The following is a 17111-nucleotide window of genomic DNA, read 5'->3' on the forward strand; positions in this document are numbered from 1 at the left end:
TATATCACAAAGATCATTGTAACAGCAAGCAAAGTAGGATTTTTTGCTGCTGTTTTGAATTGAGTTTTAGCCAATCAAGTGCCTTTGATTAAATCAGTCAAGAATTTTTAATTGGAACAGTGTGTACATATATATATATATATATATATATATATACATATATACATATACACACATATACACACACATATACATACATACATACATATATATATGTGTATATATATATATATATATAGTATTGTTTGGAGAGAGAGTAGAATAGAGAGAAGAGCGAGAAGCAGAGCTGACAGAGAGAAGTGAGGGTGAGCAGGCTAGTGGAAGCTGCTTGTGGGGAGGCCTAACCGAAAGAATGTTTGTGATGTTGGGGGCCCTGTCTGTTGACCTGTGTTGATTTCTCAGACAGAAGCCCTGTCTTTTGGCTTTTATGAATGGAGATGATGGTGCTGGTAATGTGCATAAGCATTGTTATAACCCCATTAAGTTTTGTTTTCCTAGAAACAGAAGGTGAAAACAGGAGCCCCTGGAGCCTGCTGTCAGGCAGAAGCAAGAAGAGTTCGGAGTGGAACAGTCCCCATGAACCAAGGAGCAGGAACTGAGAGCTGCCTGCGTGTGAACCCGGGCAAGAGTTGGGAGCAGTCAGCCCATGGAGGAGGAGTGGAGGGGTTTGGAAGTCAGCCTTAAGTCAAGATGCAAGAGGGCTTTACATGGACGCTGTGTATTGCTTAAGGAGATTTTTCTTACAGTGACCTAGGGATGAATGGTGTGGTATTTTCTGCTACCCCTTAAGCGTAGCATTGTGGTATGGAAAACCCTAGCCTGGAACCTGTGACTTTGGGGATGCAATGATATATGCTACGCACCCTGTGACATACTGAGTGTTATGAGATACACACATGTATCAGATGATATGTTTTGTTTAATGATGTCGCTGTGCAGGTCATACTTTATTGAACAATGTTTAGTTTATTGCTGAATAAATAGAGTTCATTATGCCATGTGATTAGATGCTTAAAATCATTCACAGCAGCGGTCCTCAGGGGTGCTGCAGGGACTGGAGTGACAATCATACACTACGGCCAGGTGGGATTTATACCAGGAATGCAAGACTGGTTCAATATTAGAAAAAACTATCAACATAATTCATCATATCAAAAATAAAACCAATAGAAATCATATGTTTATTCCAATAGAGATAGAAAAAAAAACTTTTGACAAAATACAATAAGCAATTCCTATTAAAACACTAGAAATTATAGGAATAAATGGAGCTTTCCTTAAAATAATTAATAAAATAATTCCTTAAAATAAAATAAGTATCTGTCTAAAACCATCAGTAAGCATCTGTAATGGGGATAAGCATGAGGTTCTCCCACTAAGGTCAGGGGTGAAGCAAAGATGCTCTTGAACATCACTATTTTTCAATATTGTATTAAAAATGTTAGTTTGTTTCAGTAAGAGAAGAAAAATCAAAGGAATTAGAATAAATGATGAGGAAAACAAAACTATAACTGTTTGTAGATGATGTGATGGTATACCTGGAGAATCCTACAGAATCAACTAAAAAACTAGATGAAACAATTGACAACTCTAACAAAGTGGGAGGACATAAAATAAATTCTTATAAATCATCAGCATTTCTATGTATTGCCAACAAAGTACAGCAGGAAGAGATAGGCAGAGTAATTCCATTTAAAATAATTGTAGGCAATATAAGATACTTGGGACTCCACTTGCCAAGACAAATCCAAGAGCAGCCATTACAAAATAATTTTCACAAAAATAAAGTCAGATCTAAACAATTAAAGAAACATTAACTGCTCAGGGCTAGACCAAATCAAGATAATAACAGCAACAATTCTCCTTAAATTAATTTGCTCATTTGATACCACATCAATAAAGTTACCAAAATAGTATTTTACAGAGATAAAAACGATGACAAAATGCATCTGGAAGAACAAAAAGTCAAGAATATTAGGAGGATCAATTTTTAAAAAATGAAGGAAGATGACCTAGCTGTACCAGATTTCAAAGTCTATAACAAAGTGGTAATCATCCAAACAATCTGATACTGGCTAAAAAATAGAGGGATGAATCAGTGAAATAAATTAGTTTACAATACACAGTAGTAAATAACCATCATAATGCAATGTCTGATAAACCCAAATATCCAAGTTTTAGGGGAAGGAACTCACTATTTGACAAAAGTGGCTGGGAAAACTGTAAAGCAGTTTATCAGAGACCACCGTTTTATTTTGTATGCAAGGTCAAAATAAGTACATGATGCAGAGATAAAAGGAGATATCATGGGCATTTTAGGAGAACAAGGGATATCTTACCTGTCAGACCAATGGATAAGAGAAGAACTTACATCCAGACAAGAGACAGAGAGAATTACGAGATGTAAAGTGGATAATTTTAATTACATTAAACTAAAAACAGTTTTGCAAAAAAAGGAAAAGCAATGTAGTCAAGATTGGAAGAAAAGCAGAAAAATTGAAAAATTACAAGTTTCTTTTTTTTTTCAGGGCTCGTCTTTTTGTTGTGACATTTGTAGGAATGGCAAAGAATATCAAACATTATGACATAACATTACTTAAAAAGTAGTTTAACATTTGAGTTGCAATACTACATGAAGGCATTAGCAAACATGACAGCACTTCTTTAAGAAGATGAAGAATATGGCTCAGATCATTTAAATGAATGGTTAAATCTTTATGGTGATTTGAATAATACTGCTATTTTGATGTCAAATCAGACAAGCTTCCCTCCTTTCTTCCTCATTTAAAATTTATTGGTACAACGGGAAAGAGATATAGTAAGACTAAAAACTTAATTTTGCTGAGTAGCCATGAGTTTCTGCCAAACTTCACCCTCTGGAAACTGGTGCTTCTTTACAGACTCTTCCTTCATTTCTGTGGAATAGCCAGCATCCTTAGGAGGCATGTAAGAGGTATTTTTGATTACTGCAGGATACTTGAAGTGTTCATGCAGATGAGCTACATATTCAGAGACATCCTGGCTTTAAGGCTTCCAGATGCTGAAATACAGTCAAATATTATTAAATGCTATATCAACTCACAAAGGTCAATTCCTCCAGCGTGGAGGCAAAAGGAAATTTAAAATCTTTTGGCTTTCTGTAACACAGAGAGACTTTAATTGGCACTTTTCCATCTGTAGCTGTCAATCTGGAGAAACTGTAGGGCATCAGCCTATAGGAACTGTTTAAATATCACTCTATTGTGGCACTATTCTCCTGTTGCAACACCAATTCCTAATGAGGCTAAGGTCTTAGTGATGGTACCACATCCAAGAATGTCATCAGGGGAGGTCAGTTCCTCAATCCACAGGCTTAAATTCAGCCAACTTTAACATCCACTCCACTGCTTCTGGCACATCCCATACATAGCTGGTTAACATCCACCATCAAAACCTTGTTAGGCCCAATCATATCTCTCATAAGTCTGCGTCTACATATGTCATCTTCAAGACCAGTTCCAACTTTTACATTAAACCTTGTCCAGCCTTCCTTCAGTATTTCACTGCATAAGTGCTTTAACTGCTGGTCAGAGTAAACCAGCCAGGAATAGGAAGTAGTATGTGCAGGGAAGCCACACTCCAACATCTGTTTTTCTCTTTCCTTTTTGCCAATTCTCCCTTCTGCAGTATTTCATAGACTTCTTCTTCAGTTAAGGTATCTATGATGTACCTAAAATCTATGCAGGATAGCAGTTGCTTGGGGTCCATGTCATTAAGTAATTTCCAAAAGGGCTTTCCCTCCTGCTTGGTCCACAAGTCCCACAAGACATTCAAAACAGCTGCTGCAGCCAAATGCACAAGGCCTTTCTCTGAACCAATCACGGCATTGGACCCGTAGCCTCCAAGAGAGGTTGGGAAATGGTCATTGTGAACTGACAGCCTGGAGATGCGACCTCCCCCACCATCTTGCCTGCATTTTTCTTGGTGTGCACTGGAGTAGTAGCCCAAGTCCTGGAGAAGCAGGTAGAGAGGACAGGTTTCTCTTATAAAGGCCTAATTTCTCAAATATATAGAGAACAGGTTCAAATTTATAAGACTACAATTCACTCTTCAATTAATAAATGATCAAAGAATATAAATGAATTTTCAGAAAAAGAAATCAAAGTTTTCTATAGTCACATAAAAAAAATTCCAAAGGATTATTGATTAGATAAATGTACACTAAAACCACTCTGGGGTTCCACTTCACACCTATCAGATCATATGTCAGAAAAGGAAAATCACAAATGTTGGAGGGTATGTGGAAAAACTGGAATACTAATACACTGCTGGTGGAGTTACAAACTGATCCAACCATTCTGGAGAGCAATTTGGAACTGTACCCAAAGAGCTCTAAACTTGAGTATACCCTTTAATCCAGCAATGTCACTACTAGGTCTATATCCCAAAGAGATGAAAGAAGAAGGAACAATATCTATATGTACAAAAATATTTATAGCAACTCTCTTTGTTTTGGCTAAGAATCAGAAATTGAGGCGATGCCATCAATTACGGAATGGGTAAACAAGTTATGGCATATTATTGTGATAGAATATTATTGTACCAAATGAAATGATGAGCAGAATGGTTTCAGAAAAATCTGGAAAGACTTCTCTGAACTGATGCAGAGTGAAGAACACTGTACACAGTAACATAGACTGTAAGATGATTAACTGTGAATAACTTAGTTTTTCTGATCAATACAATGATCCAAGACAATTTTGAAGGACTTACGATGAAAAATACTGTCAACCTCCAGAGAAAAAAACTGATGGAGTGTGAAAGCAGATTGAAGCATACTTTTTTTATTTTATTTTTCTTTAGTTGTTTCTTTTTTTTGTCTGTGTTTTCTTTGGCATTGTGGATAACATGGAAATATATTTTATATGACTTCACATGTACAATCCATATGGAAATGCTTCCTTTCTCAAGGAAGGGGGGAGGAAGGAGAAAGGGATTTGGGAACTCAACAATTTTAAAAAGCAAATGTTAATTTTTTACATGTAAATAAGAAGTAGTGAAATAAATAAAATATATAGAGGGAAAAGAAATATTTATCAATAAATAAAAATTGCCATCTTTATTCAGAGGACTCACAGTCCTGTATAACTGGTCCTAATCTCTTTCTCTAACTCTTGTATGACATTTCCAAATACCTATTAAACATTTCAAACTGGCTGGTGCAGAAATATCTCAAACTAACCATTATCCCTCTTTTCCTCAATCTTCCCCCATAATTCTTTTAATTAATAATTTAATTAACATGATTCTTCATTTGAACTGTCCCCCAGGTCTGTAATATCAGCATTGTCTTCAGACTTTCACTTTCTCTTGCCTCATACGTTAAATCAGTTGCCAAACCTCTCCTTTTCTACTTCCTCAATTCCTTCTCGCCAGTCACACAAGTGACACCTTAGTTCAGGCTCCTAACACCTCTTACCTAGAATATTGCAACAGCTTCCTAATGATTCCCATATTTTGTGTTTCTTTTGATTCAATTCATCTTCCATCCAGTTGCCATAGAGCTTTTCTTCAAGAGCACAGCAAATCATGTCACTCCCCTACTCAGTGAATTCTAGGAGGCATTTTTTGCATTTAAGATCAAGTATAATTTTTTCTGTCTTTGAAAGTGCTTCAGGATCTAACCACAATCTCTTTCCGGCCTCATTATACATTACTTCCTTTCCCACACTCTATGCTACAGAAAAATTTTGTATATAACTCCATGTACTTATTGTTTATTTTCTCTATATACTTGTAAATGCACCTGCTATTCCCCCTCACAGCATGAAACTTTCTTGAAAAATAAGGATTGTTACTTTTTGTTATTATTTTTGTATCTATAATTCCAGTGGTCCGTCACATAGGAGGATATTGACAAATACTTATCAATGAGTTAACTGACCAATTGGTAACCAGGTTTGGCATCAAGTACACTTAGGTACAAGTCATATCTCTGGTAAATACTGGATATGTGACCCCAGGCAAATCATTTAATTCTTCAGGACCTGACATCTCTAAGTTGATCAATTATAGAAAACGCTGCTGATATGGTTGGCAAAGGGAATTTTCTCATTGAGATTATGCCAATGAAGTTATAGATAAAATGTAATAAAAATAAATGACTGAATGAATAAAAGAATAAACAAAAACCATAAATAATGTAGATCCAGTGAAGGCAAAAATCATCTTTGCAAGTATGTGTGATAAAAATGCAAAGATATTTTATAGATCTTTATCTATTCAAATGCATAATATTCAATAAATATATTTATTTGTATGTTTATCATTTTATATATCTCTCAGTTCCTCAGTTACTTTGAATTAATAAACAATTTCCATTGTACTTTATAAGTTAGGTGTTCATTTAAAAAAAGAATGAGACCCTTCTATCAGGAGTACATTCCATGCCCAGGAATCTGCTACTTGACAGCACTCATGATTCTGAGATTCTAGTTAATTCTTCAGCCTGATGGGAATAGATTTTGTCACTGCTCAAGCTTGACCTTTACTGAAGTGCCAAGTCTGGGAAGGTTCCCTTCTGTTTATCTAAAGTCTGCATTGTTCAGTTAAAGGTGAGGGAAATGCGTGAATCAGCAAAGGGCAGTGGGTCTACTGGGGTCCCTTTCTAGGACTTTAAGGAGAAATGATTAGATGAACTTCCACTGAACATTTCACTGCCCTTTTGTTGTTTTAGGAAGGTCATTGAAGTGAACTTTGGTGACTCATGCCTAGCACAAAAATGCAAATTGTCTCAACCCAAACTCAGCATTTGACCAAGAAGAGTATTCTTTTTTAAAAAAATGTGCAGCGCCTCCCATTCAAGGCTTTGTATACATAAGAAAAATGGGACACTGCCCTGTTTGTTTTCTTGCTTTGAATAAGGCACTTTGAATAGGAATATCAAATCCTTTGTTTTAATGGTCAATAACAGTTCCTTCAACAGTTATAATGTCCAATCCTAGGCCAAGATGAAAGCAATAAATGTGATGGGTAGATGGCCTACAGGTTCAAAATGTTCTAAGAAAAATCATGTCACAAAAGAGAGGATTGATATGTTTAAGCTCCAGAACAGGGGTTCTTCCATTTATTTATTTATTTTTATTTCATGGACTCCTTTGACAATCCAATGAAGCTTATGGATGATACTCTGGTGGAATATGTTTTTGTTTGTTTTAATATTGAAGGAAATTCTAAATTTTAGTTAGAGATTAGTGAATGGTAGTAATAATAATAGGTAATATTTATATCATGCTTACTATGTGCCAGGTACTCTGCTGAGCACTTATAATTATTATCTCATTTTATTCTCATAATAACTCTTCTTTGTAGGTGCTGTTATTGTCCCCATTTTACAGATGAAAAAACTGAAGCAAGCATGTTAAGTAACTTGCCCAGGGTCACACATTTAGTAAGTGTCTGAGACCAGATTTAAACTGAGATATTCCTGACTCAAAGCCTGCCCACTCTATCGCGTTCAAATTTATATCACCCTGAAATCTATCCACTGACTCTTTGGGGGTCCATAGATGCCTGGTTCAAAACTCCTACTTTAAACTGATAAGATTCTACACTAACTGAATTAAAATTTAAACAAACCTTCTACTACAATTCTATGATGATACCTCTTTCTAGTATGGGTAGAGGACAGAGATGAGGATGTGAGCTATGACTCTGCCAGTGTAGAGAAGGCTATAACTAGGTCCTACCAAATAGGAAAGACTTCAAGTATGGGATCAAGGATGAAGAGTGGGTTATTGTCTGAGGGCTAGGTTCATTTTGAAATTGTTCTTTACCAGAGTGACTCTTACATGTTGAATCTTTCAACTATGACAACTCCTAAAGGTGATCTATTAACTTACAGGGAGGGTTGCAATCTGTATCAGTAGAGGGAGTGCTTGGAGTATTGATATTTGTCAAAATTTTTTTTTTATTCTAAGATAATATATTAGCTCTAGTTATGTTTCCAAGCCAGCTGAAGACACAGTATGAGCCATGTTTGTGGCTTTTCTTGGTTGCCTTTTTTGTTTTCAGCAATATTCCAATTCCACAAAACCAGAATTGAGTATGTGGCATTCTAAATTGGCCATGAAACCAGAAGAAAATATCGAACATGTCAGGAACCTGGGTTTCTAATATAATGTGCCAGAATTTGATTTGCTGAAAAGTCTCCTCATAGATTAAATGGATAGATAGACAGAGCATTTATTAGCCAATTATTCTGTGCCAGATACTGCCCTAAGAACTGGAGATAATGCCAACTCTACCCCAAAGCCAAAAAAAAACCAAAAAAAACAGTCAATCCCTACCATAGAAGAGCTTACACTCTAATGGAAGATAACATTTAATGAGGAATTCCAAGGTAGTAAAGAACTCCACTGGAGAGGAGTGGGTAGCTGTTGAAGAGGAGACAGAGAAATGACTTTTGCAGGGTCATACTGAATAAGTATCAGAGGCAGGATTAGAATCCCAATCCTCGGACTGCAGAGTGAGTGCTTTTCCCACTGTACCACCATTCCCCTTTAGTCCTCACACATTATATTCTTCTTTACTTCAGAATGGGAAAATTATTGATTCCAAAGCTAAAATGCATCCCTTCTTAACTTTTACTACATGTCAAAAATGATGGAATATGAAACAGGTCTTTTAATCACAAAATCCAGCTAGAGTTTTGTCATGTGAAAGAGTCAATGTTCACAGAAACTGGACTAGAACTGGATTAAGGACCAAAAAGAAACACAAATGCTTTATTTAGCACTTTTCCTCTAAGCTATATAGTATTGTGGGAATGTCCTTAAATATGTGCATGTGAAACTAGTTATTTTGCCCTCTGACTTTTTAAATTAATGATCCTATGGGAAAGACATTCTTATACATGATATGATTTTTTTCCTTGAAAAACTATTAAAGTTAAAAACTGCACAATTCATTTAGAGTAAAATAAAATAAGCACCTCAAGAACCATACCCAAAAACCCAAAATAACCACAGCCAACCAAAAATTACCTGTGCAAATTATCTAGTGGAAACAAAACAGAATACTAAATGTACATATATGAGACATATATCCTGAAAAGGATACATGATTTAGTCAGGAAAAGTCATAACACCAAAGGAATTCCTGAGGTACCTAGAAGTTGAGTGACTTTACAAAGGTCACCCAGGTAATAAGCATAACTGACATGATTTTAAATCAAGGCCTTTAAAGACATTATTGATCATCCATTCACCATTTCATATTGCCCCAAACCATCCTCCCTCTCTCTCTCTCTGTCTCTCTCCCTATCTAGTGTACACACACACACATACACACACACACACACACATGCATGTATGTAAGCATATATACACACATATATATAAGTATGTATATATGCATACATGAGTATGTGTGTCTGTCTGTTGGTCTCTGTGTAGTTACATAGATATATACATATAAGGTCATCTAGTGCTAGTTAACTTGATTTCTAAAGGCCATCAGAGGCATAAGAACTGGTGTCTAGCATTTTTTACTGAGTTTTTCTTTTGCAAAGGACCTAGGCAAAGTTACTTATCCTTTACTAAAAAGGATGTAGAGTTATATCTCATTATCTCTATTATCTGCTCTGATATCCTAAGACTTCATCAAGTGGATTAGTGGAGGACTCAATCAGATATCTCCTGATCCGTGCCCCTGCTACCTATCCACAGAGCTCTCTCCTACAGGGTTTTATAGTTTGTCCTTCATTCTCAAAGAGGGCCATGACATAAGGAAGATGATGATAAGAGTTGCAAATGAATTGGATTTAAGTGAGGGAGGGCTGTGCAAAGTCACCAGTCTCACTTTTTCCTCCAGAGCCATGAGTTCATTGACTAGATATAGATCAGGACAACTTTAGATGGCCCTGGATGTAGTGGGAGATCTTGGTCTTTTTAAGCTCAGGTCTTTCTGAAGGCACTATGCTCTGAGCTTAAACAGACTGGGATTCATTTTGGAGGGTCTACCTCCAAAGACTTCTCTCTTTCTCCTGTGAGAAAAAGTTTAGTTTCTTGGCTTTACCCCTAAAGTAATTGGGGAAATCTCTAAAGCAAAGCTTGAATATGGCTCATGTCTAAAGACAACCCAAAATATGGGTAGTAGAATCTATTTAAGAAAAAGTACTCTCTCTGTCTCTCTCTGTCTCTGTCTCTCTGGCTCTCTGTCTCTCTCTCTCTGGCTCTGTCTCTCTCTCTGTCTTTCTCTCTCTGTCTCTCTGTCTCTCTGTCTCTCTGTCTCTCTCTGTCTCTCTGTCTTTCTCTCTATCTCTCTCTCTCTCTCTCTCTCTCTCTCTCTCTCTCTGTCTCTCTCTCTCTCTCTTTCTACATATATATATATATATTGCCAACAGAGAAGTATAGAAAAGATTCAAAGAGCAAATGCAAGAAAGCTAAACCTTCAATTACACTATTGCACTCACTACATTCCCTTAATCCCTGAGGATAAGGAAAGCTTTACAGGCCAACGGGGTGTATGTTCTAACATTCCTCTCTGAACTGAACTGTCTAAGCATTTCATAATGTTCAGACAACCTGACCAACCATATAATGACTCTCTTTAGATATTTTTTGAGCTGTAGCTTGCTCCTGGTAGTAGATATACCCCACCAACTCCCAATTCCCATTCCCTGCCACTGTCTCTGCCTTCCCACACCTCCATATTCCTGCTCTGACATAAATCACCTTCCCCTGGGGCAATTGGTACCTGATTTAGAAACTCAAGAATTCTTGAGTTAGTCATCAGTGATGGAAATATTCATTTCTCTGCGTTGATGGTCCTTGTTGCATAATCAGGTAAAGGAGCAGAAAGCAGCAGAAGTAGTCAGGGACACAGGGGCTTGTTTCTGGCTCCCCTAGGCAATTACAAATAGATCATCCACATTTCTTAAGCAAATCATTATTGCCGCTGAAAATGGGTGAGAGAGCTAGAAACTCTTCCCACCCCCTTAGTAGAATATTAGAAGATTCCAAAAGAGAAGCAGAGCCATTTCTTATGTTTCTTCTTGTAGTCTACAATGAGTCATCATTGACTCAAACTTCTGGTCATAGAACCAAGCAGAAATTGTTCTGTCATACACAGAAAAGCAAATTTCCTTCATTATGAAGCTGCAGGGAATGATGAGATCCATGGTAGATGCCCTGTCATGTCACACGGTGAATTGGGGATGATAAACTGTCTAGAAGCCCCTCAAATTAATCCTCTGTTATACTCTTCTCAGCCCCAGCAAAATATTTACTATCACATCAAATCAAACCATAACCCCAGTTCTAGATGACTTTGTGGGAAAGTGGTTTGGGGATTGGGACTCAGTCATGGTTATCTTCAGTGCCTCAGGTTCCCTCAAGTTCCTTATACTAGAAAGTCACTGTCAAGTCCACTTGATACAGTCCTTAATTGTCTCCTAAGAGTCATACAAAGAATCTCAGAAAAATTCATTAACCACAATTCTTAGATAATCCCCAAACTAACAGTCTCTTGTGAAGGGTCAGATCTGTCTTAGTTAGTTGGCTTGGACATTACCCTCACACCCAAATATAGTTATACAAATATAACAAATAGTATTTCACAAATTTCTAACTTCCCTTGGTACTTATAAGCATCATTTGTCCCAAGCGAAAACAATTAGAAATGAACAAAATTAAAATAAAGCAATGTAGTCAACATTTAAGTGCCTACCAGTGTCAAACTTGGTATGGAGAATTTATATATACATATATACACATATACATATACATACATATACATACACACATACACATACATACATATGGACACATACATACACACATGCACACACATACATATATACATACATATATATATATATTGAGGGTCAGGATGGAGCCCAGTTGACAAGTTCAGGATATATATGTGTGTGTATGTGTGTGTGTATGTATGTACATATATGTACATATGTATGTATACACATATACAGATATACATATATGTGAATTCATAATAAACACACAAGTAACTCAATATAGTTAATTCCAAGGTAATCATAGATAGTGGAAAAAGAAATTGCAGAGATCAGGAAAGGCTTCATGTAAGAGATGGTGCTTACACCATGCTTTGAAGAGATGGATTCTATGAGGTAAACATGATCAAAGAGAGGCTGCATTTCAAGTATGGAGGACAGTTAGAACAAATGCACAGAGATGGGAGCTGGAGAAGAATATATGTATAGGTATATATACATATATATTATATTAATTATACTCATATTATGAAAGCAATAAAAGGCTACTGAAGTTTATTAAGTAGGTAAGTGCGATATCTGTACTTAATTATGTGGAAAAGAGATTGCAGTGGGGAGGAATCTGAGGCAGAGTGATTACACATGACTGTAGATATATGAACACACACATATAAATGATACAAAAATGAGGAGCAAAGAAAACCAAGAATGAAAAGTCAGATGGGTAGGAAGAAAACCAGGAGAGAGCAGAGAGGAGAGAATATCCAGAAAGAGAGGTTGGTAAACAGTGTGAAAGTCAGCAGAAAATTCAAGAAGAATGAGGATGAATTCAAAATTAGCTTAATTGCTATTTTAGAGATCACTGGTGACTTTGTAGAAAGATTTTCACTTGAATTAGTTGGGAAGCCAGATTATAAAGTGTTAAAGAGGGAGGAAGAGGAAGTATGGGCAACAAGTGTACATAGTTTTTTATTGGAGCTTGGATGAGACAAGGAGGAAGGATCTTATAGATTGGAGGGATCTAATTAAGGGTTTTGTTTAAGGATGGAGAAGACTTGGGCCTTTGAAGGCATGAGGGAAGAAAATAGTAGATAAGGAGAGATTGAAGATTGTTGGAAAGAAGGATTGATTGAGGAAGCAATCTGGTGGAGAAGATGTGATGTGATGGCATCAAGGGCATATGTAAAGGGATCAGTCAGCTAGGAGAAAGATCACCTAATTGCTTAAGACTTAAGGAAAAGAGGAGAGAAGTGGAATGATGTTAAGGTGGGTTGAGAGGAAGAGAATGGGAATTCACTTCATTAAAGAGGTGATCATCTCAGGTAGGAGGAAGGAGAAGTTGGTAAGAAAGAAGAGCTGGTTTGGAGCACCTCACATGAGAAATAAAGGCCAGACATGAGGAATCAATTAGAGAGAAGTAAATGGATTTTCCTAGCTGATGTTAGATAACATAACTTTTTTGTATCCTCAGTCAGCTTTATTGTGTGTTCATCCAGCTTCATTCAACAATATGTGAGGTGGATTAGTGGAGTCAAGGTGAGAAGGTAATCCAGTGTTGGATTTTGCAAGATATGAGAAGCAATAGGACAAGAGAGCAAGGGATATGAGAATACAGAACAAAGTGGATTTGAAATAGTTTGCTATAAGTTTAATACAGAGTAAAGGGAAATCAGAGCAAGATTAGTGGCAGGAGAAAATGCTGATGGATAGAGAAATCAAAGATTGTAATGTGGGTAAAAGAAAATGTTTAGAAGAAGTGAGTCACAGGAAGAGGTGGAAATGAGGGGGGTCATGATCAGATAAAAAAAGTAAGAGTTTTTGATCAAAAAAGTAGAACATGTGGCCAAGGTGTGGTCACCTCTGTGGGTCACTGAGATGGAGTGGAGGAATAAGTGAGTCATATATTTTGAGGAGGAGAAACTGGGAAGGTAGGTTATTTGAAAGATTATCAACCTAAATAGTGAAGCCCCCTTTTATAAGGGTAGATGTTAGGAGGAGGGGAGTACAGTGATTCAGGCACTGAATTCCTTGTGAAAGGAGTGAGAATAACCTGGGAAGCAGTACATAATAGCCACCATAATCTACATAAGATAAAACATTCTCTTAGATTGAACTTCACAGAAGAGAAAATTTCTGAGTTTTAGTGACAAAGGGAGAGGCCGGACTTTTTAGTGGGGAACCAGTTTCTCAGGGATATGAGAACAGCAAAATCAGAACTAGAAAGGGTAGCCATGGATTCAAGTGAAGCCAGGGTTCTGAGTGCTTAGATGGAAATAGAATAAGAGATAGAGGTCCATAATGTAGGAATGGAAAAAAAAAAAAGTTGTTCATTACATAATGGGAATTTCAGAGAGCACATTGGAAGGGGTAGACAGAGTTTGAATGGGATATAGAGGGGAAGGATTGAGTAAAATAGTAATGAGAGAATGGGTAGTGGGAAGTTTATATCTAAGCAAATGGCAATTACATATTGACTACACAGAGATAAAGCAAGAGATGGCTGGAGTTTGTTAGTAGCAAGAACAGTAATGATAACATAGATTAAGAAAAGGAAAGGAAAAGTAAAATGAGCTTCCCCTCGGAAGGGAGATTTAGTCGTAAATAATTGTCCAAAGAAAGAACTCCACCAAAAGGGAGAGACCTAGAGTTAAATGAAAGCCATCATGACAACAATTTCTTAATTACACACTATATGTGTAGCACACTGTGTTAGGAGAGAGAATACCAAAACAAAACAAAAAATAGTTCTGCCTACCATCGGAGAGTTCACATTCTATTAGGGTGAAACACACAGGCACATATACACACACATGCACACACTCACACACATGTGTATGCATGTGCATGTGTATGTATGTGTATGCATATGCATATATGCACAATCATATATGTATGTATGTATGTATAAATATATTTTCCCCTTTTGGCTTTTCTTTCTGTGCAATTTGAGAAATAGCATTCTGTGGGAAAAGGGCAAAGTCAATCCAATTTTATGGACTTTTATATTAAAGTCAGATTTGCATTATCTCAGGGAAGTGGAGATTCTTCGGCATGATATACACTGTCATGCTGACTCCTCTAAGTCATTCATTTTTAACGTGGTTGGCTAAATGTGCTCTACACATTGGCATGTGGTCATTTGCAAAAACAAATGCAAAAGCAAATGACCTCAAGTATTCTGTGCACCACTTTAGCTACTTGAAGCTTAAATCACTGTTGATGCTTATAATCCTAATGGGTCCATTTTGTTCTTTTAATCAAATAGCTTGTTAAAGTTCCAGTTCCTGGTAACCACTAGGGAGATTCTCAGACGTGCAATGCACTTTGTCATCCTGATCTTGTTGAATGCAGTCAAGGTTAATCCCAAATTTATTTCACTTAATAATTGCATCTTCCTTCATGACAAACCCTTTGCAGACTGCAGTGAGAGAGAGAGATGGCTCTTTTCAGGAATTACCTAATCTGATAAACTGCTGCCAGATGATTCAAAGTATAACTCTTGATCCAAAAAAATACTTTGAAAGTTGCACTCTCATTTTATTCTCTCACACTGTGTCATAGCATAAATTCTAGCAGGTGGAAGATTTAACAGAGTTTAATAATGGAATATATATATATATGTAATAAATTCAGAGGTCTATAATCCGCAAGTGTGTAGATGACATTGATGGAATTCACAAAGTGGGTTTAGAGTTACTGGAGTGCAGCAGATTGTGAAGCAGGGAGAATAAGATAATATCTCTATACACTATGAAGCAGTCTGAAAAAAAATAGTTTGACACTACATTAGCCTCTCTTCTGAGATGTGTACAATGAGTTTGCTCCTCTGAGATGCTCACAGAGACGACATACTTGTTGGTTTTGTTTACTTTTTGTTCTAGTCAATTATGTCTCAGCACATTATCTCAGCATAGTTCAGCAACAGAGTTAGAGATCTAATAGAACCACAGATCACTCAATTAGGCCACTTGAGAGTTGGCACCTAGTTCTGCTTGCACCTCCAAGATCCTGAAGCAGTAGTATGGAGTAAGTTTATCTTTAGTCAGTCTCTTGAAAAGAACTGTCAGCTGGACAGAGATTGTTCAGTTCCCTTCAAATCAATATGATTTAAATCAATTCAAGTTCATTTAATTTAGCAATTGTTTATTAAGTGCCTATTAAATGTCAGGCACCATGACAGGAACATAGACAAAATAAATTTTGTGTAGGGTGCACGGAGAGAACCTTACTAATGGGGGGGAATCTAGAAAAGTTTCATATAGGCAGTGACCTTAACGTAAACTTTGAATGGAACTAGAGCCATACATCTAAGAGACAGAGGTGGAAAGTTAACCTATTTCATGCATAAGGAAGGGTTTTTGAAAAGATGAGCAAAACAAGCATAGCCTTTAGGAAATACCTCCAACTCTTTTGCATCACAGTAACCACTCAGAACCATCATCCTGGACATTTGCGTGAAAATAACTAAATTTTGTAAATGTTACAGAGAAGTAAGATTTTACACCATTGACCATGTAGCACAGTCAGCAGTGCTATAAATTTTGATATCTCTGAAGGCAACAAAGGCCATATATCAGCTAGTGCCATAAAATAAAAATAGCCATATCTGACATACTCAAAATATCTTTTGACATGAACTCAGTTAATAAATACTGATTAACACTATTGTGTGCCAGCACTGTTCTAAGCGCTGGGGACACAAAAAGTTGCAGAAGATAATCCCTGTCTTCTACAACCTCATGGACTTACAAAATTCATGCTACCCCAACTTGGAAAAGCTTAACTCACAACTAGTACATGTGAACTCACTTCAGAGCAAGTATTTATTAATCACCTGCTATGTGCAAGACATTGATGATACAAATATAAAAGGAAACTAGTCCCTGGAATTTATACTCCACTGCAGAGCAGCTGTATCTGTTCACATACATACAGCATAATTTAAAATGGGAGCATTGTTACGGCAGCAATACCATTGGGATCTTGCTTCCCCCTCCCAACCGCATACTCACTCTGTACTTTATGCAGCTCTTGAATGCAAAGCCTGGTGGGACCCAAAGATCCCAGTGAGCTTAGAACTCTCTAGGTCCTAGCTAGACTCTGACCATCCCTTCTTTGATACCTCTATCCACCAGTTTATAAAGTATAATCTGGAATGTGAGGATGAGTACTTTGTGGCAGAGAGGTGACTTGGTGATGTCTTACAAGTTGGATTTTCAGAATCAGGGTGCTATCAAAATATTTGAGGTATTTTGTGTGTCTATAGACGTTTATAAAAATGGAAAAAGAGAACAAAAAAGAACAGTTTTGGGGAACTAACCCGGGAGGAAGGCTCTCCGTCAGGGCTGGCCTGCCAAGAAGGTAATTCTGTTGTTCTCCC

At 36.9% G+C, this 17111-nt stretch overlaps 1 pseudogene; it reads right to left on the reverse strand.

Moving 5' to 3' along the window:
* Positions 1 to 2832: 2832 nt before the first annotated feature.
* Positions 2833 to 3655, reverse strand: LOC140498503 (mitochondrial enolase superfamily member 1 pseudogene; annotated as a pseudogene).
* Positions 3656 to 17111: the final 13456 nt, after the last annotated feature.

This window comes from Notamacropus eugenii, chromosome 4 (genome assembly GCF_028372415.1).
Source record: "Notamacropus eugenii isolate mMacEug1 chromosome 4, mMacEug1.pri_v2, whole genome shotgun sequence".
Lineage (NCBI taxonomy): Eukaryota > Metazoa > Chordata > Mammalia > Diprotodontia > Macropodidae > Notamacropus > Notamacropus eugenii.